Source organism: Neophocaena asiaeorientalis, unplaced genomic scaffold (assembly GCF_003031525.2).
Source record: "Neophocaena asiaeorientalis asiaeorientalis breed wild unplaced genomic scaffold, Neophocaena_asiaeorientalis_V1.1 scaffold40, whole genome shotgun sequence".
NCBI lineage: Eukaryota > Metazoa > Chordata > Mammalia > Artiodactyla > Phocoenidae > Neophocaena > Neophocaena asiaeorientalis.
Genome location: NW_020185335.1, coordinates 1,994,867 through 2,020,905, shown reverse-complemented (window position 1 = coordinate 2,020,905; position 26,039 = coordinate 1,994,867). Strand labels below are relative to the sequence as shown.

General features: G+C 49.0%; 1 protein-coding gene and 1 long non-coding RNA gene across 4 annotated transcripts in view; one reads left to right on the top strand and one right to left on the bottom strand.

Annotated features, from left to right (window-relative positions):
- Positions 1 to 3,008: 3,008 nt before the first annotated feature.
- The window catches only part of LOC112393313 (uncharacterized), a 35,846-nt gene continuing 12,815 nt past the window's right edge, over positions 3,009 to 26,039 (top strand). For 2 of the 3 annotated variants that reach the window (XR_003001885.1, XR_003001883.1), the window contains exons 1-3: positions 7,548 to 7,582; positions 11,939 to 12,040; positions 23,893 to 24,053. This is a non-coding gene — a long non-coding RNA (uncharacterized LOC112393313). Of the gene's footprint in view, positions 3,078 to 7,547; positions 7,583 to 11,938; positions 12,041 to 23,892; positions 24,054 to 26,039 lie in introns of those variants that run through there. The other variant, XR_003001884.1, reaches the window with a different exon arrangement.
- The window catches only part of ZNF19 (zinc finger protein 19), a 58,736-nt gene continuing 51,818 nt past the window's right edge, over positions 19,122 to 26,039 (bottom strand). Inside the window, exon 11 of the mRNA XM_024735462.1 lies at positions 19,122 to 20,839. The gene's annotated coding sequence lies outside the window, so the exon portion shown is untranslated. The remainder of the gene's footprint in view (positions 20,840 to 26,039) is intronic.

Here is a 26,039-nt window from a genome sequence, read left to right as displayed (position 1 = left end):
CCACAACAAGAGAAGCCACTGCAATAAGAAGCCTGCACACTGCAACAAAGAGTAGCCCTGGCTCACTGCAACTAGAGAAAGCCCACACACAGCAATGAAGACCCAATGCAGCCAAAACTAAATAAATAAATTTATTTAAAAAAGAAAAAGAAAAGAAAACAGACCAGAAGAACTGTTCCCATGCATAATGGATGGCGTCTGTGAAAAGAAACACCTGTTTATTTGGATGCTATTTCTTTATCAAGGTGCTTATTCACTGATCCTTCTTCTAGGAAGCACGCTAAAGATACTGCCAACATATTACATCAGCACAGGAGCTGAGAAGCCAGTTGAACGTTTCTCTGACCAAAAATATGACATTTTCAAGGCAACCGTCTCACCTGTGTGTGGGAAGAGGTGGGAATCTGCTTCCAGGCGATACCTATGTATTTTAGTTTGCTCGGGCTGAATTTACAAATACCACAGGCTGGGTGGCTTCGACAAAGAAGTTTTTCTCTCAAGTCTGGAAGCTGAAAGTCTGAGATCAAGGTGTCAGAAGGGTTGGGGAATTCCCTGGCAGTCCAGTGGTTAGGACTCTTCACTTCCACTGCAGGGGGCACGAATTCGATCCCTGATCAGGAACTACGATCCCACATGCCACGTGGCATGGCCAAAAAAAAAAAAGGTGTCAGCAGGGTTGATTTCTTCTGAGGTCCCTCTCCTTGGCTTGAAGATGGCAACCTTCTCCCTGTATCCTAACATGGTCTTTTCTCTGTACATGCCTGTGTCCTAATTTCTGCTTCTTAATTGAGTTAGGACCCATCCCAATGACCTCATTTTAAGTAAATTACACCTTTTAAAGCCCTATCTCCAAATACAGTCACATTCTGAGGTACTGGGGGTTAAGATTTCAACATGTGAATTTTAGGAGATCTAATTCGGATCATAAGACTGTTTAGATACTCATGCTTCCTCATCTCTCTACCATATTCTGAGCAGACTGGGTATTTTGCAGCCAAGACATCAATCACAGTAGTCCCATTTCTCAGAAGCCACATGAATGACTTACAAAGCTGACGATTTTCTGCTGAAAGCCAGAAGACCTAAGGAGAGAAAGATTTTGACTACAAAATAAAGATCTCAGTTTTCTAAGCTCTTATGTGACATAAATGTGAATTGAGAAAATACCCCAAACTAGAATCATAATAACAGGAATAATAGTGACCCTCACAGGGGACCAGAGGATGTCCTGACTGTGACGATGACATCCAGTGGTCAGATAACAGGATGTGATGACATTCTGAGTGTGACCTCGGGGGCTACAGGTCAGAGGACAGGATGTGAGGATGTCCTGGGTGTGACCAAGGTGTATGAATGTCCCCTCCCTCCTGTCACAACCCAGGGTCTGAGTGTCCCTCCTTCTGTCACAACCCAGGGTCTGAGTGTCCCCTCCCTCCCGTCACAGCCGAGGGTCTGAGTGTCCCCTCCCTTCTGTCACAGCCCATTGCCTTTCGACAATGTTGAAGGTGACCTAAAGGTCCAGAAATCCCCTCACCCTCTGTGTCTGGGAAATGGCTTCCTGAAAAGACCCCTCCCCACAAAGACTCTGCTGAGACTCAGGAGCCCCCCTTTCCTGACCAGGCCACACAGACCCAGTCCCTCCCCGGGCTCATCAGCCAGGAGCCGACCCGCTCCTTCCCAGGATCTGTCAGAACAAGGGCTGGTGACCCACGCGTCTCCCTCCTCCCTGGCCCAAACTGCAGCCGCCGGGTCAGAAGCCCTGCTCAGGGCACCTCCCGAGTCGGGGCCCTTGATCCACGTGCCATCAGGCCACCTTTCGTGCCAACCCCTCGCCTGGGCCTTTATACTTGTGTTATTTACTCCTCTCCACGGAGAAACCGCCTTTGCCCCAACTCTCCAGATGCTTCCAGACCTTGTCTCTTTTCCTCCAGATTATCAGTCTCAGAGTTACCTGTCACCACTCACAGTCCCTGCAGAGCCCAGAGATTTCTCCTTGAAGGAAAGGTTCTGGAGAAATCGGAGGGTTAAATAAGGAGTGCAGCCATTTCCCACCTGGTGCTGATGCCCAAGAGGGTGAAGAGAATGAGTGTTTTGTTAACGCAAGTTATTGTGCCCGACACACAGTGAGGTCAAACAAACTGAAACATTGGAGTTTGGAGCAGAGAAAGGTTTATTGCAAGGCCATGCAAGGAGGCGAGGTGGCTCATGTCCCCCAAAGCCTCAAGCTCCCGGGAGGGTTAGGCAAAGCATTTTTAAAGGCCAGGGGGTGGGGTGGGGTGGGGTCGGGGTGCAGGGTGTGTGGTCAGCTTGTGCACAGTTCTCTGATTGGCTGATGATGAGGTAACAGGGCGACGCCACAGGGCTAACATTATCAGTCCTTAGGCTCCAGATGGCCTGGGGCTACGTGCTCTGGGTCATCAAGTAGTTCTTCCACCTGGTGGGGCGGGGGCGGCGTGGGCGGGTTTCACATCTGTGAAACGACTCAGGAAATGTGCATCAAATACTATTATCTAAGGACTTCAGAGAGGAACTAAAGCAGAGGATACGGCGGAAGGCCTGTCCCAGGAAGGCCCCATAGCGTCCTGCTCCGTTACATTTTCTCGCTAGAATTTAAAAATCCTCCAAGTAATAGATCATTTGGGAGCATCCTGTGTCTTCCTGTTCATTCTAAGAGAATGTCCCTCTTGAATTTTAAGGGGGGGAAATTCTTTATCTCATAAATATGCGGAGTGGGAGATCCACTTATAAAATATTATCAAGGTCACTGCAAAGATTTCCAAAAAACCAGGACACAGCGCCCGGTGCTCAGACACTGGCTGCGAGCTTCCCGCCTGGATCCTCAGACCCGTCGGACGGCTGGTCAGTCACGACCCTCCTCCCACACGTGGGCCTCTTCAAGCGGGCCCAGATTAGCCAATGGCAGGCAGCTGGCTACATTTGCGAACGAGAGAAAACTGCTCAGCAGCCTGGGACCACCCCTAGGCGTGGCCTAAGGAGCCTGGTCCAAGCCAAAAGCTCCTCTGCGGAGCAACGCGCTGCGCCAGGAGCTTCTCTGGTCCGGCGTGTGGCAGGAAACTGTGAGTTGAAAGGAGAGGTGTTTGGGGGGCCGGGGGGCCGGGGGGAGCTTTCTGCTGAAAATAACTTCTGCTTCCACCCCTGCGCCGACTTGGTGTTTGGTCTCCAACAAGCCCCTTTCCCCCTTGGCCTGGGTTTTCTTACCTGTGGAGAAATGCGTTAGATGCCGGCTTATTGAGTTTCCTCTGAGTTTGAGGTGCTGCTGGGAGACCCCCCCCCTTCCTTCCCACTCAGGCACCTATTGGTTTGGGGTTCTCAGTTGATGCAATTTTAATAGGTTTCCATCATTTCCTGAGGGAAAAATGGGAGGGAGGGTGGTTTGTTGCGGAGACGGATCTCCCTGCACCTGGGAAGGCGGGACACTCATTTCCCCTTTAGCTCTAATGATAAACCCTCCACTTTCATCAGCAGGTGAGTGAATGTGGCTTCTTCCCAATCATGGTACAAAATGTATAATTTCTCCTAATGAAATTTGATTTTAATGAGAGACTAGATCATAGGAGAGAATAATTTAGATGGTATGCACGTGCCAGGTTAATTTTAAATCAGCTTTTAGATCAGTCTATCTAAGTTATTAAGTGTTTTCGACTAGCGATTTCAATAGTTGTATTAGCACAATGCCTGGCAATGTAATTGCTTTTTAGATCCTGATCATTGTGACATCAAAGTCAGTGCCTGGGCTCTTTCTCTGGGCTGGTTTAAGTGTGTGTGTGAGAGTAGAGTGTGTGAGAGTGTGCACACACACGCTGGGGGGAGGCTCTTTCTCCTGATTTTTCCCCCCTACATTAGGACTTGTTTATTTTATATTTAGTAGTTTGTATCTGCTACTCCCCAACTCCTAATTTATCCTTCCCCTCCCTTTCCCCTTTGGCAACTGTAAGTTTGTTCTCTATGTTTGTGAGTCTGTTTCTTTTTTGTAAGTAAGTTCCTTGTGCCATAATTTAAATTCCACATAGAAGTGATATCATATGGTATTTGTTTTTCTCTTTCTGACTTACTTCACTTAGTATGATAATCTTTAGGTCCATCCATGTTGCTGCAAATGGCATTATTTCATTCTTTTCTATGACTGATATTCCATAGTAGATATATACCACATCTTTATCCATTCCTCTGTTGATGGACATTTAGGTTGCTTGCATGACTTGGCTATTGTAACTAGTGCTGCTATGAACTTTGGGGTACGTGTATCTTTTCAAATTAGTTTCCTCCGGATCTATGGGGTTGGCAGAACCCCAAGGACGTGCAGAGAGGAGGGGTTCGTTACCGGGCTCCTCTGACTCTCCGGCCCAAATTGCCTCGCCTCGTAGAGGGGACATAGGTCTGCCTTCAGCACCTGATGGGGCACTTCTAGCCTGGCCAGGTGGCCCACTGGCCGGACAGCCTAACAGGCTCTCTGCGGTCTGACTGCCCTTTGTTTCTCTAGAGGCAGAACTCTAGACCCAGAAATACCTAGCTTGACTCTTGGGCTTGCAGTTTTCAAGCTGCAGACCTGCGTGGGTTTTGGCATCTGGAAAATGGTGCTGGTGGTCGTGAATACGGAGCATGTAAAAACCGTGGTATTTTGGTGCGCAGGCTGTGCTCATCCCTGTGCCTTCTCTTGAGAGTTCTCCGCAAACTTCCTTCTCCCCCTTTCCGTCTGAGCCTCTTTCTCCTGTCCCTGTTAGCACAAGTTCGTGTGCCTGATGCACAGTGAGGCCAAACAAACCGAAACGGAGTTTGGAGCAGAGAAGGGTGTATTGTAGGGCTGTGCAAGGAGACGTGGCTCATGCCCCCCAAAACCCCGAGGTCCCCGAAGAGTTTCAGCAAAGCATTTTGTTTGTTTGTTTTGCGGTACGCGGGCCTCTCACCGTTGTGGCCTCTCCCGTTGCGGAGCGCAGGCTCAGCGGCCATGGCTCACGGGCCCAGCCGCTCCGCGGCATGTGGGAGCTTCCCGGACCGGGGCACGAACCCGCGTCCCCTGCATCGGCAGGCGGACTCTCAACCACTGCGCCACCAGGGAAGCCCTCAGCAAAGCATTTTTAAAACCAGGTGAGGGAGGGGTGGATCAAATGGTATGTGATCAGCTTGTGCACAGCTCTCTGGCTGATGGTGAGGTAGCAGGGTGGTGTCACGGGTGTTAACATTATCAAGCCTTAGGCTCTCGGAGGCCTGGGGCTATGTACTCATGGTCATCAAGTAGTTCTTCCACCTGGTGGTGGTGGGCGGGGCCGGGGGTTCAGATCTGCAAAACAACTCAGGAAATGTGCATCAAATACTATCATCTAAGGACTTCAGAGAGGAGCTAAAGCAGAGGATACGGGGGAAGGCCTGTCTCAGAAAGGCTCCATAGGGTCCTACATCCCCACACTCTTCCCCTTAGCAGAAGGTTCTCACTTATCCGTCTGTTGAACAATCACTGATAGCCTATATGCCAAAAGCTATGTTAGGCCCTGGAATCAACAGGAAGTTCCAATTTAACTCCTCCAGCTTTTGCAGGATTGAGGGGCAGGCGTGGCATAAATCAGGGTTAGGTGACATAAAGCCTGGGAAATTGATATAAACTAAGTCTGTGATTGTGCCGTAAAGCACGGTCAAGTGCCGTAAAGCAGCGCCAGGTGACGTAAACCAGGGTCGGATGACGCAAAACCCGGGAAATTGATGTAATGTGTCTGTGTGTGTGTGTGTGTGTGCGCGTGCGCGCCGTAAAGCAGGGTCACCGGCCATAAACGTTAGGTAATAGACGTAAAAGAAGCCTTGGAGAAGTGCCGTAAATCACCGGTGAGGTAATGCCTGGCACCTGACCAAGCTGGGCTCCTGCGGCAAACCCGGGCACGTGACGTATGAATTGGGATATATTAATACCCCAATTATAACCCAAATCCAAAATTTTACATAATGTTTAGTGCATAGTTTATGGGGATTAAATACATCATTTATGTCAGACGTTACATTCCAACTTGAGGGTTGGAATGTAACGTCTGGTCAGTTCAGAGGTTTCTTGAATAGATACCTGCACAGGCCTTTTGTCCAAGTCCAGAGACCAGTATTCATTAGGAAGAAGTTCAATGGCAGAGAAGAAAGGACACTGGGAATTAGGATATTTGTGTCCTGATCTTGGCACTGCCTCTAGGAAATTGGCATCAATCTTGTGTCTCTGTTTCTTAATCTGTTAAGGCAATTGGACTACGTCTGTATTACTCAGGGTGCTCTAAAAATCGTCTTTGTAACAGCGCTTCTGGGGTCAGGAAAGTTGTTAAAAAAAAAAACAACTGCATACTCCATGGGGTATTCAAACTATAATATTAGAATTCCCTGGACGTCCAGTGGTTAGGACTCTGCTCTCACTGCCAAGGGCCCAGGTTCAGTCTCTGGTCAGGGAACTAAAATCCCACAAGCCACGAGTGGTGGCAAAAAACCAAACCAACGCCCTCCCCCCAAAAGTATAATATTAAAGTTTATATAGATAATATCTAAGATATATATCATATTATGTACATGACATAAGAATTTTAACATGATAAATATTAAAGTTTATCGTATTTATTATATATTGTGATATGCATTCCAACGCCCTCCCCCCAAAAGTATAATATTAAAGTTTATATAGATAATATCTAAGATATATATCATATTATGTACATGACATAAGAATTTTAACATGATAAATATTTATCGTATTTATTATATATTGTGATATGCAGTCTATTAATATTGTAAAATGTATAAACCTGTGCATTTTAGCAACCACGAGGCTCTGAGAAGTCTGTGGGGTCAGAAAAACAACAACGAGCCACAGATAGTGTTGACTACAGACCCTCTGTTCTGAGAAAGCTGTTAGCATCATATGGGCCACCTGGAGGATACTGGATTTGATGAGTGTAATATCCTCTCTACCTCCAACATGCTATGGATATCTTTAGAAAGATCTGGCTTTGGTGAAATGCAACAATGGCTTATCTTTCAGGAGGCTTTGTCTTTTTATCTCAAACTGTGCAAACTGTGAGGAGACCTGGAATGTTGAGTACACAGTGACTATAGGGAGGCTGGTGAGCCTCCTTTTGTTTTCTTCATAGACAACAGCGGCACCGTCGATAGTATCTTCTTTGGCTGTTAGGAAGGTTGCATCAATTCAGGTGTAATCTGCTCTTTCCAATTTTATTTTGACTCTGATTTGACGAGGGTGTTGTAATGCGAAGTTTAGTGTTAAAATAGAGAACACATTTAAGTCTTCGGAGGGAGTAGTGGCTCCCTTTCTCCACTTCTCAGCTCCTGGTCCCTGCGGAGAGGATCCGTGGACCCTCCAGCTGGGCAGTGCTGTCCCCACAATGACGTCCCTTCTGAAGGTGGGGATTTGCTCCCTGTGTTGCGCTTGGGGCAGGTCAGCTCTGGGAGGTGGCTCCTCCCACACCCTCACAGGAGTGGGAGTTTCACATCCAATCACGGCGCAGGAGTGTTTCGGCAAGTGCCGGGGGACTGGCAGACAGGCGGAGCTGCCGCAGGAAACTCTCCGAAGTCAGCTGTCGTGGTGAGTGCCGCCTCCCTGCCTCAGTTCAGAGGCTCGAGATGGGGCAGTGGTGAAGGGTGGTCCGCGCTCCCCTCGGGTCCAGACTCCTCCTTCCTTCCTGGGACCCAGGGGCTGGAGGGGCAGCAGGAGAGCATGGAGGGCGGCGTGGGGGGTGGGGGGTCCGGGGGGAAGCGTCCGCTCGCAGGCTCCGGTGTTCCCAGCGCAGAGGGTAGGAGACCCGCTGGGTCAGAGCCGCTGAGCCGGGAGGAGCCCCTGGACAGTGGCTCACAGGGGGCGTTGACAAGCCCACTGTCTGCTGGGCCGCTAACCTAGTCGGTAGGACAGGTCTGGGTCAGGCAGGAACTTGTTGGCTGAGGCCTCCTTTCTTGTCCTTACGCTGCGGGGACAGGGCCATCTAATCTGGGCAGGTGGGTGTGGGTGAGCATCTGGGGAGCCCACTGAACGTTCAGGGGGTCTGATGAGTACTTGATTGGCCCAGTGAGCATTTTGGGAGCCCGCTGAGTGTTTGGGGGAGACTGGTGAACATTTGGGGGGCCCAGTGAGTGTGCAGGAGGCCTGGTGACCATTCGGGGAGACTGCTGAGTGTTCGACGGCCCGCAGAGTATTCTGGGGGCCTGGAGATTGGGGAGCCCACTGAGCATTCAGGGGCCTGGTGAGCATTCAGGGGCCTGGTGAGCATTTGGGGAGCCCGCTGAGCATTCTGGGGGGCCTGGTGAGCACTTGGGGAGCCCACTGAGCACTTGGGGAGCCTGGTGAGCATTCAGGGGCCTGGTGAGCATTTGGGGGGCCTGGCGAGCATTTGGGGAGCCCGCTGAGCATTCCGGGGTCCTGGTGAGCATTTGGGGAGCCCACTGAGCACTTGGGGAGTCTGGTGAGCATTCAGGGGCCTGGTGAGCATTTGGGGGGGCCTGGCGAGCACTTGGGGAGCCTGCTGAGCATTCCTGGGGCCCTGGTGAGCACTTGGGGAGCCCGCTGAGCATTCCGGGGTCCTGGTGAGCATTTGGGGGGCCTGGCGAGCACTTGGGGAGCCCGCTGAGCATTCCGGGGGGCCTGGTGAGCATTTGGGGGGCCCGCTGAGCATCTGGGGGCCCAGGTGAGGAGGACAATGGGAACTCCAGTGGGTTTGCCAGCAGTGAGCATGCCCATCCGTTCCTTTACCTGAGAGCTATTTCTGTGCCAGCCACCACCTGCAGGTGAGCGTGGTCACAGAAGGAGCCTTCCTGCCATGGTCACAGGTTGGCGGCTCAGATGTCTCACCTGGCCATCCAGGAGGGTCAGCGGGACTGGGCCCTTAGCTCATCTCGCACCCGGTGCATTTTGTGAAAGTGTCTCCTTGTGCCCACCTGAGTCCCGTGTTGACTGAGGAGGCAAAGGGTGGAGTGGATCCAGCTGAGGAAGTGCTGGGTGGGGAAGGCATCGGGGTGTGCGGGGGGCACCTGGCCTACTCCCAGGGGTGCTGTCCCAGGGCTCGAGGTTGGGGCTGCACCGCGGGAGTGGGGATCGCCTGGCCGGTTCTGGGATTGCGCTACTGCTGAGCACACCTGAATCTGTACTTGGAAACCAGAGAGCTGGGGTCTGTGGGTCGAGGGAGAGGGTGGGTAACTCACACCTGTGCACCTGGGAGGAGGTGAGTGCCTGGCAGGTGCAGGATTGGTGTCCACGGGGATGGGATGATTTTCTTCCCACCATGGACAAACCCATGACCTTCTCAGACGGGGGCAAATGGGAGGATGAGGGACTTGTTACAAAGTGACCCAGATTCTGATGAAACTGGGGGATGTGGGACAGGAAGGAACATGACACGCAGTGCTCCAGTGACCTGAATTATGGGGAGAGGCCTGGGGACATGGGGACAGGAGTTGGCGAGACACCCTGAGTGTCATGTGACTTGTGTTTGGGGAGAGGTCTCCTCTGTGATGGGGATGCAGACACACACCTACAGGTGTCCCCACAGTGGTGACACAGACACACTAACAGGTGCCCCTACATGATGGGGGACATACATCCACAGGCGCCTCTGCACCACCCACGCCTGGGGCCTGCAATAAGTGTTTTGCTTTATGTCATCTTTGCAGTCCCTTTAGGCCTATAAAATAAAATCAAGTCTGGGTTAGAAAGGAGACTTTCATTTCAAAAGAACTATTGTGAGGAGGAAGGGGGACTATAACAAGGGGATGAGAGTGTGCTAGTAGGGGAAGGGACTATTACAACAGAGGGGGACCATTGTAGAGAAGGCCTATTACAATAGAGGCAGCACTATTTCTGTAGAGAGGGAACTCTTACCATAGAGGGGGGACTATTACAATAGAGGACGACTGTTGCTGTTGAGAGGGAGCTATTATAGTACAGGTGAGACTGTTACAATAGAGGGAGGTCTATCACTGTAGAGGGGGGACTATTACTGTACAGAGGCTACTATTATAGAGGAGGACTATTACTGCAGAGGGGGACTATGATAATAGAGCAGCATTGTAACTAGAGGGGGGACTGTTACTAGAGAGTGGGGTCTATAACAATAGAGGAGCACTGTTACTGTAGAGGGGGGATATAACAATAGGGGAGGACTATTACTGTAGAGGGGGGATATAACAATAGGGGAGGACTATTGTTGTAGAGGGGGGACTATGACTACAGAGAGAATTCCTGACAAGGTCTGGAAGCATCTGGAGAGTTGGGGCAAAGGCGGTTTCTCCGTGGAGAGGAGTAAATAAACACAAATATAAAGGCCCAGGCGAGGGGTTGGCACGAAAGGTGGCCTGACGGCACGTGGATCAAGGGCCCCGACTCAGGAGGTGCCCTGAGCGGGGCTTCTGACCCGGCGGCTGCAGTTCCGGCCGGGAAGGAGGGAGACGCGTGGGTCACCAGCCCTTGTTCTGACAGATCCTGGGAAGGAGCGGGTCGGCTCCTGGCTGATGAGCCCGGGGAGGGACTGGGTCTGTGTGGCCTGGTCAGGAAAGGGGGGCTCCTGAGTCTCAGCAGAGTCTTTGTGGGGAGGGGTCTTTTCAGGAAGCCATTTCCCAGACACAGAGGGTGAGGGGATTTCTGGACCTTTAGGTCACCTTCAACATTGTCGAAAGGCAATGGGCTGTGACAGGAGGAAGGGGACATCCAGACCCTGGGTTGTGACAGGAGGAAGGGGACATCCAGACCCTGGGCTGTGGTGGGAGGGGACACTCAGACCCTGGGCTGTGACAGGTGGAGGGACACTCAGATCTGAGCTGTGACAGGAGGGAGGGGACATTCCACAAACCATTTACTCTGGACCCAGCATGAAACCATAGTGTGACGTGCATCACAGGTGGCGTCGGGGCAGACCCACTGAGAGGCTGCAGAGACGGAAGAGTCTCACCCTTCGTGCAGCTGTCCCAGATAAACAATCACTGTTGTCTTGATAATGGAGGTGGTTTTGTGTTTGGAGCCAGGCCCCACGGGACTCAGACCTCTCCTCCCAGGAGCAGGGAGACGGGGTTTCCTCCTCCATCACATTTCAGACACACGCCCACGTCTGCAGGAAACATTCTGAGCTGTGGTAGTGTCAGAGGTGTGTTCTGCCTTTAAAAGATGTGCACACGCTTCAAAGAGACAGAGAAGGAATTCCCACACTTTCTAAAGTAACTGTCCTACAAAAGCAGAAGAAGGGAGTCTTCCTTTATTCTCCGGGGAAATTAAGCCCCGTGGTTTGGAGTCGGATTTGCTGTACACTGCCTACTGTGCGTCCCGGGTGGGCTGTGTAGGAACCGAGTTCCTCAGCCTGCTTTGCAAGTTCATCTGCACTGTGGCTGGATGTTTTTTGTTCTGTCTCAGTGTAGATGAGGCCCCAGGAATTATTTCACTCGGTTGAGGATTAAAATTGCAAAGCAATGTGCGAGTACTGTAGTGGAACAATTCCCACCACCGTCCCTGCTTCTGGAACAGCTGCCACTAATATTAGTCACACGCACATCATCAGGTGTGTGTACCTGAGGATGCCAAGCAGGTGGGCGGGCCTAGGGGAGGTACGAGGTAGGTACAGGGAAGGGGTGATCTTTCCGTTTTCAAGGCTACGTTTTTGATGGATTTTCCTGGAGCAACACTGGATCCTATAAATAGAAATGTCTGTGTGCTTCTATGGTACAGGGGTCATCTTAAAAGGTGGGGGTTCTTGTGACTGTATCTGGGAGTGACATTTGTTCATTTACTCAACATATTCATGTTTGGGGTCAAGGAGCGTGTGTGAGGGCCTGCAATGCAGGTGTCGGGTGAGCTCCCTGTTGGGAGTGACTCTGGAATTTCTCTTGGGTAGGGGCTGGGGTCCCTGTGAATGCCCTGCTGGGTTACCACCAGTTCCTTCCTTCCTTCATTCTTTTCTCCACTCAGGCATGAGTGAGGCTGAGGTCTACTGGGGTGACCCTTTCTCCTGTGGTGACAGTACCCAGACGCAGACATCCTGAAGCAACAGCATCCTTGTCTGGTTCTCAGGTGAGGGTGTCCGGCTTCACCACAGCCATAATCACGGACCTGCTGGTCGGACACAATGTTTTCCTTCTCTTCCGTCTCGTAGGAGCTCTGTCCACTGCTCTTGCTGACATCTGAATGTACAAGGTGGCCGTGTTTATCCAGTTTGGCAAGTTGTGGAATTGAGGTGAAAATCTGGAAAATCCATACCCCTGGACACCTAGGTTTTGGGTGTGAGTCCAGCCAATGTTTCAGGGTCTGAGTTCTCCCAGGGGATGGTGACAGGGTCATGGGCAAGGACGTACTGGCCAATGGTCAGGACCCTGCTCTCCAGGGAAAGAAGAGCCAGCATGCCTGCACAGTTTATGATATAAGATGATGTGAAAGACAGTGGTACACAGATAACAAAGATGATGCTGTGCTGATATCATGTGATAACAGCACACAATCCTGATTCTCAAGGGCTCCCCCAAAAGGTGCATATATGGGCACATATGTTTATTAGCTAAATTGATACCCAGGATGTAGCGAACAATTAACAAAAAATACTAGTGGACAGGACTTTGGTGTAAATTCCAGAGAGACCAGGGCTTCACGGGATGCTTTTGTGGATTTTTGCCTGGCTCCTGTTCCCCCACCACCCGTGCTCCCCTAGTCGACACACGAGAGCAGTTCTGGTATTGCTTGGAATTTTCTTGTAATTAAGGAGTAAGATTACGAACTCCACGTGTGTAGAACCTCACTCCTTCCTCCATGACGTCAGCAGCCTCTGCTGAATCGCGTCCTGGGTTTCGGATGCGGAAGAGTGTTCTCTCGGTCTTTACAATGCAGCACCACAGACACACCCCTGCACATCCGGTCTGCGTGAGTCACACTTCTCCCATCACTTTCTAAGTCTAGACCATCAACAAAACAATCACCCAAGGCTGGAGGGTGGCATCTGCCGTTTCTGTGGTGTAGATATTCCCACGGTGGCCAGTTTTGAGTTTCCGATGTGATGTTCGTGAACGCGCAGCCGGGAAGAACCCCAGAGAGTTTCCACCGCACACACTATGGGTGGGAGAGGGTAAGAGTGAGCAGAGATGGTAGTAAATGCAGTACGATAACCAGTGAGGTCTACAGTAATGGTAGTGAGTTTTGAGAATTCGCTGCGTTTATTCTGAATATAGTTTATTCAGTGTAAGGCCGTAAGTTAACTGCTAACGCTAGCTGTGGTTAACAGTGGCTCACGCCATTTCTGAAGTTTCCAAGATGGCTTTCACGATGGATGGCAGCCCGCTCCAGCGCCCACTCCCCTTCCAGGTTCAGTGCCTGGAACCCAGATGTTAAACTGAGAAAAGGCAGACTAACAAGAGGGGAAAAAAGATGGAATGTGTGGGAGTTTATAAGGCAGTATTCCTCAAGGAGGCAGTGAGAAGTGGGGGCTGAAATACCGTCCTGGGCTGGACAGAGGGAAGGGGTTGGTGGGGCGGGGATAAGCCGTGGGAAGGCAGTCCGGAAAGCCCGGTGAACAAGAGGGTTAGTGGGGCTCGTGATGCGGATTCAAGTCGGTGCCTTTTGTTTGTTTTTACTGGTGAGAGTTGTTACACAGCCTTCTCTTCCAGGTGTGGGAGAAGAGGTCCCTACACGTGGGCATTTCCTTTATAAATGTGAATTTCCTTTATGGAAGGAATACTTGAGCCCTGTTCTCAGAGCGTTTCCTGAGTCTCCTGGTTCTCAGTGGCCTTCTATTCAGAATAATCCTTATGCCAAACATGCACATTTGGGTTGGTGAGTCCTGGTTCCTTTCATTTGAAACTCAGTGGTTTTCCCTTAAAAGCAAAATGGGGAAGTCCCAGGCGTCACCTGAGCCCCTCGGTCTGCGATCATTGTGACCTGGCCCAACTTGGATAGGATCCACAAGGGCTTGGATTCCAGTCAGTACTCCAGTTGGCTGTGAAGGGGGGCCCACTGGGGTGTGTGGTTGGGAGGGGCGCAGACCCACCCTTGTTCTCCTAAGGACAGCAGAGGTGTGTCTCCCTACACTGAGGCTGACCACACTCCTAATTGGGGTCCCTGTGATGCAGCCATCCCACACTACAGAGCCCTGAGTGTGGGGTTTTGGGGTCTGAGCCCTGGCCCTGATCCGCCAGCATTTCAGAAACCTGCGTGGGCGATGTGCGGGCCATTGTAGCTGGAGGGCACTGGGATGGAATCACCCCCCGGGTGTGCTGCATGGCAGAGTCCAGCTCCAGCCACCTGGACACTTGGTGCTGGAATGTCACACTCCCCCCAGGTGGCCTGGGGTCCCGGGTTCTCGCCTCGGGGGACATTTATGAGACAGGGTGTGACTGAGGGAGCCATGGGACAGGCTGCGAGAGAAGATGGAGACAGGGGTGCTAGTTGAGTGTCTCATAGGTGGGGAGAGGGTTGGTGTCTGTTGCTGAGGCAGAACAAGAACAAAGTGGGGGTTGGCTGTTGGTGTATTTGACGCGGTATAGGGGATGAAAAATTTTTCCTCTACTCTCTTAGGTTTTGTCCCAGGGACCTGCAAGTTAAACTGACAAACAACAGATTAACAGGAGCAAATGGTTTATTATGTCTGTGTACAGAGCCCCGCACAGAAAAGAAGTGGAGATGCAAAGAGACAGTTAGACTTAAGGACTTATGTGCCGTGTTAACACAGGCTGATAAGTTTCTGGAGAAGTGACAAGACAAAGGAAAACAGGTTTCAGTTTCTAGGGACAGGAAGTTGTGGGAAGGTAAGTAAGTGGGGGAAAATAAGAGAGGACAGAGCTGACTTAGTGAGGTTTGTTATGCAGACTGAAGTCGGTACCATCTCAGATAAGATTGTTTCTTCCCTTCCTGGAACAGGAGAGGGAGGGGGACATCCTCACCAAGGGATCAGGCAGATGGAGGAGGGCAGAGTTTTTCTTTTTGCAGCTCCTCAATCACCTCAACTCCAAATAATCCTTATGCCAAGGTGACATTTGGGGTGGCAAATTCTGAACCCCCTCAGCTGTATACAAAGAGTTTATAACAGCTGGATGTGGTTCCCTCCCAGAGGAGAGGGTCCAGAATGTTGGGGTGACGGCCAATGTGCTGCATGGTTATTGTGTGCCTCAGTTCTGAGTGCCTCACATGCTTTAGCTCACGGAATCCACCCTGTGACCCTGTGAGATGGGGCACTGTAACCAATCCCATTTTACAGGTGAGAGACCGAGGCCTGGACGGTGGGGTAACTGGTCCAAGGGAGGCTTGTTGGTGGTGGAGCTCAGGTGCAAACCCAGCTCTTCACCGCTGTCCGTAGAGGCTGATGGTGTCTGTTTCCTGGGGCTGCCGTAACAAACACCACAGACCAGGTGGTCAAACAACAGACATTTATTGTCTCCCAGGTTCTGGGGGCTGAAGCTCCGTGTTCATGGTGTTGGCAGGGTTGGTTTGTCCTGTCGTCTCCCTCGTTGGCGTGTTCTAGAGCTTTCCCTGCATCTGCTGGTTCTTGGTGACCTTTAGCTCAAAGTAATCCACATGCCGAAGAGGCACATTCTGGAGTGGTGTGTTCCGGTGCCCTCGTTTCTGCGCTGACAGAGCAGGATTCTTGCTGAGACCGGGCTGTGCAGGCCCCGCAAGGATGGGGCCAAGGTGGAGGCCACGGACAGGGTCTGGGTGAGATATGGTTCAGGAGAGTCTTGGTCACCTCGGGTGGTCCTGGGCATGTGCCTGGTGTCTCTGTGTCCTGATATCCTCTTCCTATAAGGACACCTGTCATATGGGATCTGTTACCTTAGAGTGAAGGGGGATTGTGTCTGCCCACCCCAGCGCCACCCGTGGAAAGAGACAGCCCCATCCTGACCCCAGGGCCTCAGGACATGACCTTATTTGGAAGTAGGGCCTGGTGCTGTAAGTAGTTAAGACAAGGGCATTAGGGTGGCCCTCGTACTGTGTGACTGCGTCCTTATAAGATGAGGGGAGATAACAGACACAGAGGAGAAGCCACGTGAAGGTGAAGGCAGAGATGGGAGAGGTGCAGCCACAGGTCTAGGGATGCCTGGAGTCCCCAGAAGCTGGAAGAGGCAGGAAGGACCGTCCCCTGCAGCCTCAGCACTTTGCAAGTAGACAGCTGCAGTGCTGTGGCCCTTGACCGTTCTGTGTTCCCCACGTGGTGCCCTGAGGACAGCTCTCACAGGACACTGACCGGCAAGTTGGTCTCACACGAGACTGCAGGGCTGGTCCTCTAAACGTGCAGGCGGCCCTTGACCGTTCTGTGTTCCCCACGTGGTGCCCTGAGGACAGCTCTCACAGGACACTGACCGGCAAGTTGGTCTCACACGAGACTGCAGGGCTGGTCCTCTAAACGTGCAGGCGGCCCTTGACCGTTCTGTGTTCCCCACGTGGTGCCCTGAGGACAGCTCTCACAGGACACTGACCGGCAAGTTGGTCTCACACGAGACTGCAGGGCTGGTCCTCTAAACGTGCAGGCGGCCCTTGACCGTTCTGTGTTCCCCACGTGGTGCCCTGAGGACAGCTCTCACAGGACACTGACCGGCAAGTTGGTCTCACACGAGTCTGCAGGGCTGGTCCTCTAAACGTGCAGGCGGCCCTTGACCGTTCTGTGTTCCCCACGTGGTGCCCTGAGGACAGCTCTCACAGGACACTGACCGGCAAGTTGGTCTCACACGAGTCTGCAGGGCTGGTCCTCTAAACGTGCAGGCGGCCCTTGACCGTTCTGTGTTCCCCACGTGGTGCCCTGAGGACAGCTCTCACAGGACACTGACCAGCAAGTTGGTCCCACATGAGACTGCAGGGCTGGTCCTCTAAACGTGCAGGCCTGTCTCACCCTCTTCCTCCTGGGCTCTGGCCACACAGGATGACTGTGCACCGTGTGGGGCTGGGCTTTCAGCTCCTGCACAGGACCCCTGGGTGTCGGTTAAAAATGCAGGTTACGGCCCAAGAATGACAGGAGGTGAATTTCTCATGGGCCCTGTACAGTGTGGGCAGGGAGTCACAATAAATTATAGAGTTAAAAGTAAGGGGGCGGCGGCGGGGAGTATTAACTCAGCCACGAAAAGGAGTGAAGCGCTGACATCGGCTGCAACATGGATGAACCTTGAAAACAAGATGCTCAGAGAAAGGAGCCAGACACAAAAGGACAATTTATTAATTCCACTAACATGAGACATCCAGAACAGGCAAACCCATAGCGACAGAAAGTGGATTAGTTCTGCGCTCAGATGGCTTCTGTGCTCCAGCCTCTCCCTGTGTTCACCCCTCAAATCAGCCCTGGTGCACGAAACAGCCTGGCTGGGTGCTGTGGGAGCCCTCACCCCCTGGTACATGCTGCCGGGAAGCAGGACCTGTGCGCGGTGCTCTCAGCTGCCGTGAGCGTGCTCCCCCGATTTGGCCCGCGGGATGCACTGTCCTTCTTGGGCTTCCATTGAGGCCGCCTCCTGTTGGGGGCCTGGGATGCTGGAATGAGGCCACTTCTTGGACAGGGCTGCACTGCCAGAAGTTCCAGGGTTAGCCCGGGATCCTGACCATCACGTGGCCAGAGACATTGGTAACGTTTTTGTTTTGCACGTTGAAATGTTTAATGTCAGAAAGATTTTGTTTAGTTTCCTGATGCGGGTAAAGTGTGCGAGCCCAATGTTGATGTATTCTCCCAGAAATGTACATCCTGGTTCCCGCACGAGGGTGAGCCCCTGTCCAGAGATGAGAGACCCACACGTGTGACCTGTGCCTCCTGGGAGAGCAGCCCTAAGCTAGTCTAAACCTGATCAAGTTCTGTCTACACGGTAGGGTTAGACAGCTCCATGTCCTGTCTACACTGAGTATGTTTAGACCTGACCACGTGCTGTCTACAATGAGAATATTTAGACCTGACCATGTTCCTTGTGCACAAGGACATGGGGACCTGGCCTGGCCTCTGTCCTGGGAGCTTCAGGGGGACATGGAGACCTGGCCTGGCCTCAGTACTGAGAAGCTCCACGCCTCTGTCCGAATGTCAGTGCTCAGACGTCTGGGGTCTGGAGCTGAGGTGGGCTTGTCTGGGTGACAGCGCTCTGCTCTGAGTGTGGTTATATGGCCCTCCCAAAGGAGCCATGGTAAGGGCCTTAGTCCTTACCCCTGCAAGGTTCACCTTGCCTGTGGCTGGCGGAGACTCCTCAGGTGGGCTACCTCACGACTATTCCAATTCACCAGCACACGCAGAGCGAGTAGGAAGGCAGGTTTACCTGGTGAATTGATTGCCGGGCACCTGGATCTAGGTGTAAGGCCGATCGGCAGCAGGTGAGACGTGTCTCTGTAATCTCCTTCTGGTCAACCATCTCTGCTCAGCAAAGTCCGGACCCGCCCCTCCTCTTTCAGCCCTGCTGTCCTGTGAGTTTTCTCAACACCCCAGCAAATCAGGAGAGGACCAAGCCTGCCAGAACCAAGGTAGTGTGTTCAACTTCAGCACAAAAAAGTGAAAACGGGAGGGGACTGACTTCTCTGGGGCAAGTGTTAGGAGAGGAGACAGACCCTACACTTCTTTCTCTGGTCCCAGGGACCTGGCTTGTTCCCACGTTGGGGGCTCATGCAGCACAGCCATGGTATCCTGACCAGGGGGATGTGTGACCCTAGTTGCGGTGTCTGGGGATTGTGTGGGGCTCACCCCATCCGTGTGGGTCAGGCTCATGTGCAGACCCCATGTCTGCTCTTTGCCTGCAATGTGTCTTGTCCCCTCTGAGATTTCCAACATCCGAATTGAGGGTGTCGCCCTGATTAACCTGTGGTCCCTTTTCTTCTCTTAACCTTGTCATGTTCATATGAGGACAGGCACCTTTGAGCAGGGTGGTCCTCCTGCTGAGTGACAACCCTTGGTGGTATCATGTTAATATCATAGCAGATCATATGTCTTATCTATGGGGTTGCTGCTGTCTGGGTTCCCGTGGACAGAGCTCAGGTAACACAGACTGGCCCCCCCTAAGAATGGTCCTCCACATGCCAGGTGCCCGAGGTGGGGGACAGTGCTTTGACCTTGCACATTTGTAACAAAGGGGTCAGATTGGAGTCTCAGTTAACCAGACATTTTAAAATTTTAAATGAAATAAAACACACATCACACACCATTTACCATCATCATCATTTTAAGTGCATGTTTCTGAGGCATCAGGTACATTCACCTTGTTGTGGAGCCATTACCACCATCTCTAGAAAATTCCACGACCATGAAAGTCTCACTTCCATCCCCTCCCTAAGCCCTGCTACCAACGACCACTTAGGTCCATGAGTTGTCGACTCTTGGGCCCCTATTTGAGTGGAATCCTGCAGTGTTTGCCCATCGAAGCTCTGCTTGTTTGCATCTGAATACCCTATATTTAGGGAGAGGGCGTGTGAGGAAGAGGCTGTAGGAGGGACAGGGTGTGCGGGCCACAGATGAGCCAGGACCTGACCAGCCGCCTCTGGGGCCCTCTGCTCCCGTGTCTTGGGCTGTTCGTCATCTGCATCGTTGCTGTCCACGCTGGCAGCCCTGGGGCACTGATGTCTGAGTGAGTGAGACTCCTCTGGTGCACCGCCTTCCACCTGCTCTTCCTGCTGGTTGGGGAGAGGGCTGCTAGCTGGGTGGTCTCTGCTCCTGCAGCAGGAAGGACCCTGCAGGGGGGACCCACAGAGTGTGGAATGCGATCGCTGGAGCTTGGGGGGCGGGCCACAGTGTGAGGGCTGTGACAGATGCTTAGGCTGCCACATCACTGACAGAATGTTCCCAAGACCCCGCTCAGGAGGGACTGGTGGGTGGCCCGGGACCCCCAGAGATCCCCTTCCTGTCCTGGAGCTCAGAGAGCGCATCCTCTGTGGGCTCTGGATTCACCCCGTGGCTCACGCCATCTCCCTCTGTCCTGTCTTTGAATGAAGGAAAATGATTTCTCCTGATTAGTGTCCACAATACAGGTCTAGTCCTGTCGATATTATGGTTCTTTAATTTAGGTGTCCTGGAATAGCATCTGTTTTTAGGCCTAAAGAAGAAACAGCTCACGAGTATAAAACATTTTCAGATGAAACTAATATTCAATGACTATGCTACTTCGTTGTTGAATTAGTCATAATTCTGGTTTTAGATCTAATGTGGGGATTATAGAGGAGTAAAATTTTAAATCTTCATAATCTGTGTGTTCATAGCTTCAGTATCATTGATGACCCACAGTTTTTACGTTTAGGGAAGGGTTACTGATTTCATGTATCATGTAAAAGATTTGTAATGAGGATAGGGCAATTAAGATTCGAATGATGGCCGGTACATGGTCCAAATTGTCTCTACTTGTGCATCTATTGTGTGTACATGAGTAAGTTGTCAATATTAATGAAATAATACAGAGGGCTAGAGAACTTATTTTAAAAGTGATTATTAATGTATGATCATGAAAATGTAAAAGTTTTTCCATAATAGGTGATGTTGCATCTAGAAAGCCTAGCTGAAATGGATTTGTCATCGTGTTATACAGTATTTTTGTCTATGATTCAACTTTGACAGTTACATAATTTTTTGCTATTATCTCACTTATTAAGAAAGACATAATAGTTATGGTGTTGGCTTGAAACTGGTTGAGGATTCAGTTCCTTCCTTATTTTAAATTTACATAGGTATGATCTTCAAGTATAGAATATGGTAGAGGGCATTCATGTAACCATTCTGGGTTAGTAGTAGTTAGTTCCTCTTCTGAAACTTCTCATTTAGATGCAAATACATCTCAAAATTTGAAGATTATTAGCATTACTGCTGTTAATGAGATGAATGAGTGAAATATTTCTTGTGTGTGCTTGAGGGTAGCTGGAGTAAAGTCGTGGCATCTCTGAAAAGCCAAGAAAGTGCTGCAGGGGAAAAAAAAATCATTTTCTACTACAAATAAAATTGTGAAGTGAATTTTTGCTCATGTTAAGTGTATAACCTGAGGTTATTGGAAATCAGTGTACAAAGCCTCCTTTAATAGTGAAGACTGCTCCCATTCACATTACATACTGGAATGTGCTACTGCATAGTCTGTATTGTGGAAGACAGTGTCCTGGGATGAACTGGCTAAGATGATTCCTGTTAAACCACCTACTGTAAAAAGAAAAATAAAGCATAAGTCTCATTATGCTATACTATACCATAATCTCTATGAAGAGTTGTTTATCAGCCACTTTTACTGCTAAAGGAATAGCAATAGTTATGGTAGCTGATGTAAAGCATGCTCATGGGTCAACATCTATTCCTACGGTAAACATATGAGGGGCCCACAAGATAAATCCTAAAAAGCCAGTGGACATGGCTCATACTATTCCCATATATCTGTCCCAAATAGTATGTCACGATATGTGAGATTATTCTGAACCCTGGTAGGATAAGAATATAGACTTCAGGGTGACCACAGAATCAAAATAGCTGTTGGTGTAGGGTTGGGTCTCCTCCTGTAGGGTAAAAGAAAGCAGTGTTTAGATTTTGATCTGTTAACAGTATGGTAATTCCGGCTGCTAGAACTGAGAGTGATATAGTAATATGGCTATAACTAGGGCGGATCAAATAATGGTGTTTAATATTGGGATAATGGCTGGCGGTTTATATTAAAGATGGCAGTAATAAAAGTAACAGCACCAAGAATTGAGGAAACATCTACTAAATGTAAGGAGAAAATGGTGAGGTGGACAGAGGCTCCTGCCAGGGCCAGACTGCCGGCTAGGGCTGAATATATGGTTCCACCGGTACCAGAACCAGCTTCTACTATTGATATGAGTAGGAGGAAGACTGATGGGGGAAGTAGTCTAAAGTTTATATTATTTATTCGGGGAAATGCTAAACTGAGTGCCCCAGTTATTACGGAGAGAAGCCAGTTTCTGAACCTTCCACTCATAATAGGTATAACTATAAAGAAAATTCTGACAAATGCATGTTCCGACTACATTATGGATTTGGTCAGCTCCAAGCAGCACTCTGTTGGCCTAGCTCAGCACGGATTAATGGACTTAAAGTGGTGCCTACTATTTCAGTTCAAGCACCAAATAATAAAGTCCTGATATCTTTGTGATTTGTTGAAAATAATCAGCGGTTTGTGAACATAGGTAAAAAAGGCTGAGCAAGTGTTAGACTGTAAATCTTAAAGACAGAGGTTATGCCCTCTTTTTGTCAAGCCTTGGGGTGAATCAACAAATTGAACTGCAAATTCAAAGATGCAGACACTGAGAACGGACTTGAGGACACGGTGGGGTGGGGAAGGGGAGGCTGGGATGTAGTGATAGAGTGGCATGGACATATATACTACCAAATGTAAAACAGCTAGCTAGTGGGAAGCAGCCGCATAGCACAGGGAGATCAGCTCGGTGCTTTGTGACCACCTAGAGGGGTGGGAGGGAGGCTCAAGAGGGAGGAGATGGGGACATACGTATATGTATAGCTGATTCGCTTTATTATACAGCAGAAACTAATACACCATTGTAAAGCAATTATACTCCAATAAAGATGTATAAAAAAATTTATTTTAGGGGCTTCCCTGGTGGCGCAGTGGTTGAGAGTCCACCTGCCGATGCAGGGGACATGGGTTCGTGCCCTGGTCTGGGAGGATCCCACGTGCCGTGGAGCGGCTGGGCCCGTGAGCCATGGCCGCTGAGCCTGCGCGTCCGGAGCCTGTGCTCTGCAACGGGAGAGGCCACAGCAGTGAGAGGCCCACGTACCGCAAAAAAAAAAAAAAAATTCAATTAAAAAAAAAGAAGCAGCTTCAGCTCTGCTGGCTCTTCTTCTACCTCTTTGTTTCTTCATGGTGGGAGAAGTAGATTCAAGCCAGCTGACTAGAGAATTTACCTGTTAACTAAAATTTTGTGCGGTGGAAGCCCAGCAATGTAGTAAGGATTTAGCTTGAAGTGTTTGATTTGCATTCAATTGATGTAGGATAGAGTCTTGCAATCCTTATTTTCAGGAGTTAAGTAAATTGTACTTGCTTAGGGTTTTGAAAGCTCTTGGTCTATACTAGCCTAAATTCCTAGTCCAGCGCTGATAGAATGGGTATTAAGGGTGGTAATAGTGTGGATATTGAGGATTAGTAATGATAGGAAGGTTATTTGTTTTGTATGTTTGAATTGTCATTTTATTTTTAAGTTATTTATTGAAGGGAATATAGTTAGTAACATGGAGTATGTTAGCCGAAAGTAGAAATACCTGTTGAGTAGTACTCTGATGGCTGTTAGTGTGGGCAGAAGGATGTGATTGTTTTTTGTTTTCTCTTGGGTAATTACTCATTTGGGTAAAAACCCTGATGGGGTGGGAGACCGCCCAGTGATAATATGATGGTGATGATAAGGATTGTGTTGAAAGGTGTTTTGTTTAACGTGTGTGACAATGACAGTGTTGCAGTACGTGAGCTGGGCATAAATAGTAAGAAGGTGCTGTTATTCTGCGCCATATTGAGGTACGGGGAAGTCATTCTGGCTTATACATGATTTAACTCAAACTTTATGCTAACTTAAAAATAGCCAGTTTGTGGGCTATCAGACGTACCTTGTTCACCTGCTTTAATTGTTAAAGAAAAGGGCACACTGACCAGAAGTAAAGAATGTCTACGTTAAAAATAAAGATTAAATGCTTCCCTTCCTGGGATGCCAATTCTGGTAAGACCCTTCAATGATAAGACTCTTTCCCAGGTGTCAAGGCCAAACTACACATGTTGTGTACATGTGTAGTTTTCTTTTTCGTTTTTATTTATTTATTTTTGAAACCTTGAAGGAATGTATTCCTGGCTTTAGTGTTCTTTGTTCTGACAAGATATAAAACTGTACTGAAAACCATGCTTCTCTGAAGCAGTTCCTCAGAGTTACCTGAGAGGTTGTCTTCTGGGACCTATAGTCCTCAGTTTGGCTCTTTTATAAAACAAAACTCTTTTCTATTCCTATTCTAGATTGTTTATTGATTATTTTCACTGAAATTACTTGGCATAGTCAGCAGGATATCAGAAACACCCGCCTGAGGTCACCTGGATCTACTTTGGACCGGTGCTCGGGAGACCAAGCCTGGGCCCTTTGAGCCCCTCTGGCTTCAAAGCACCCTTCAGGTGCCTTGGTGAGTTCTTCCTCATATCTGGATCTCCTTGTGCTAAGTGACAGTTTGACTTTTATTTGGGCTGTTATCTTAAGACTTGGAGTCTTAAGGGGATACTGGTATATTTCCTAGGTTAAGAGGTCCTAGGGGTAAGTTTCCAGGGAGAGGACCTGGGGGAATTTCTAAGCAGGAAGGCCTGGAAGAAATTTTGGAGTGAACTGTGTTGGTTGACTTTTTAAAAAAATGGCTTAAAATTGGACATTTAAATTTAATTTTAGATGTGTACTTTATAATAGAATGAAACTAGAAGAAAGCGTGAAATTGCGCTTCTAAAACCTACCAGCTCCCGGGCAGGCATCCACCCACTGACACTCTAGCTGGCTTCGACAATTGGTATGGAGCTAATACTTACAAGTACTTACCTAATCCAGAACTGGCCAGGATGGAACTTTTTTGACATTCAAAACTGATTTTTGTGTGCACAATTAAAGAAAGCTGGCTTGATACAACATCTTTTCAAAATTCTGACTCTAAGAATAAAAGTACTCCTAGGAGAAAACTGGTAATTATGACTCTCACCATGTCCTTGAAGTGCTAACGCAGCCCACATTGTTTGAGACTACAGCCTTGGCTCAATTAGTGGAATGTAAAACTGAAGGGAATAAAAAGGCTTTTTAAACCTCAGGCAGGAAAACTATGAGATATCTGTGTCTATCTGGATGTGTGTATGTCTGTATGTACGTTACAAGTATATTTCTACTTCCAGATGATATCATCAAAATGAGTTGATAGGGCTTCCCTGGTGGCACAGTGGTTGAGAGTCCGCCTGCCGATGCAGGGGACAGGGGTTCGTGCCCCGGTCTGGGGAGATCCCACATGCCGCAGAGCGGCTAGGCCCGTGAGCCATGGCCGCTGAGCCTGCGCGTCCGGAGCCTGTGCTCCGCAACGGGAGAGGCCACAACAGTGAGAGGCCTGCGTACCGAAAAAAAAAAAAAAAAAAGCATAAAAGAGCTCTATTTAATTGACTTACAAATCAGATATTTCTAATTGTAACAAAAAGGTAACCCAAATTTTTAGAGGAGCATGTGATCTAGGATTAATCTTCAGTACATGAAAATAAGTTTAAGTTGTTGACTTGATTAATACAAACATGCCTTTAGGGTCATCAGTATGAAATATAATACTTTTATTTGGTACCTAGGTTTCCTAAAAGTCAATAAGCTCATGCTACCTCTGTTACAAAATTTGTCAACAAGAAAATTAACTTAGTATGGTAGTATTTTCATAAGTAATAAAATTGAGATAAATGGGATAAAAGCTTTTAGGTGAACTCTTTAAAAATGATTATGCTTTATGGTATGTATACCTAAAAAGAGTTTCTCCAGATTTTGGGTAACTTGAAACTTTGGAGTTGTGCTAAATTAAATTAAATGATGGGAATTCACTAACTATCCAGATCATTTCCAATTAAGATAAAAATACTAAAACATTAACTGCTCAGCATGTCTAAATTTACCTACTTTGTCTTATCAGAGAAAAACTAAAGATGTTTCGGTTTATTGGACACATGTCTTGTACCACAATGAGAAAAGAAATCATGCCATGAGAAAATGTATGTTTCTAAAGGTTGTTGAAATATGTTGATAAGCTTGCCAATCAGGAAACGCTGGTATAACAGTTCACAATGTACTGTTTCTTGGTTTTTGTTAGGGATTAAGGTTTTCAAGGGTTAAATATTATATTTGTAATTAAAGTTAGTAGAAATAATAAGGTAAACATTTGAGTATTCAAGGAAAAAAAAGATGTGTGTTTTCAGTAAAAGGATTGAAGAAAGAAAATGGATTTAGTTAATGGAAAATGAAGTGATACTGTCCTGAAGTGTCTCAAAGAGAGAGATATTCAACTAATTATGCTTATTTGGTCATAATTGACATGGGAAGCATTGTCAACATTAAGCCTTCTTTATGTCTATAAGTATATAGTGTAAATGTTCCAGAAATTATATGA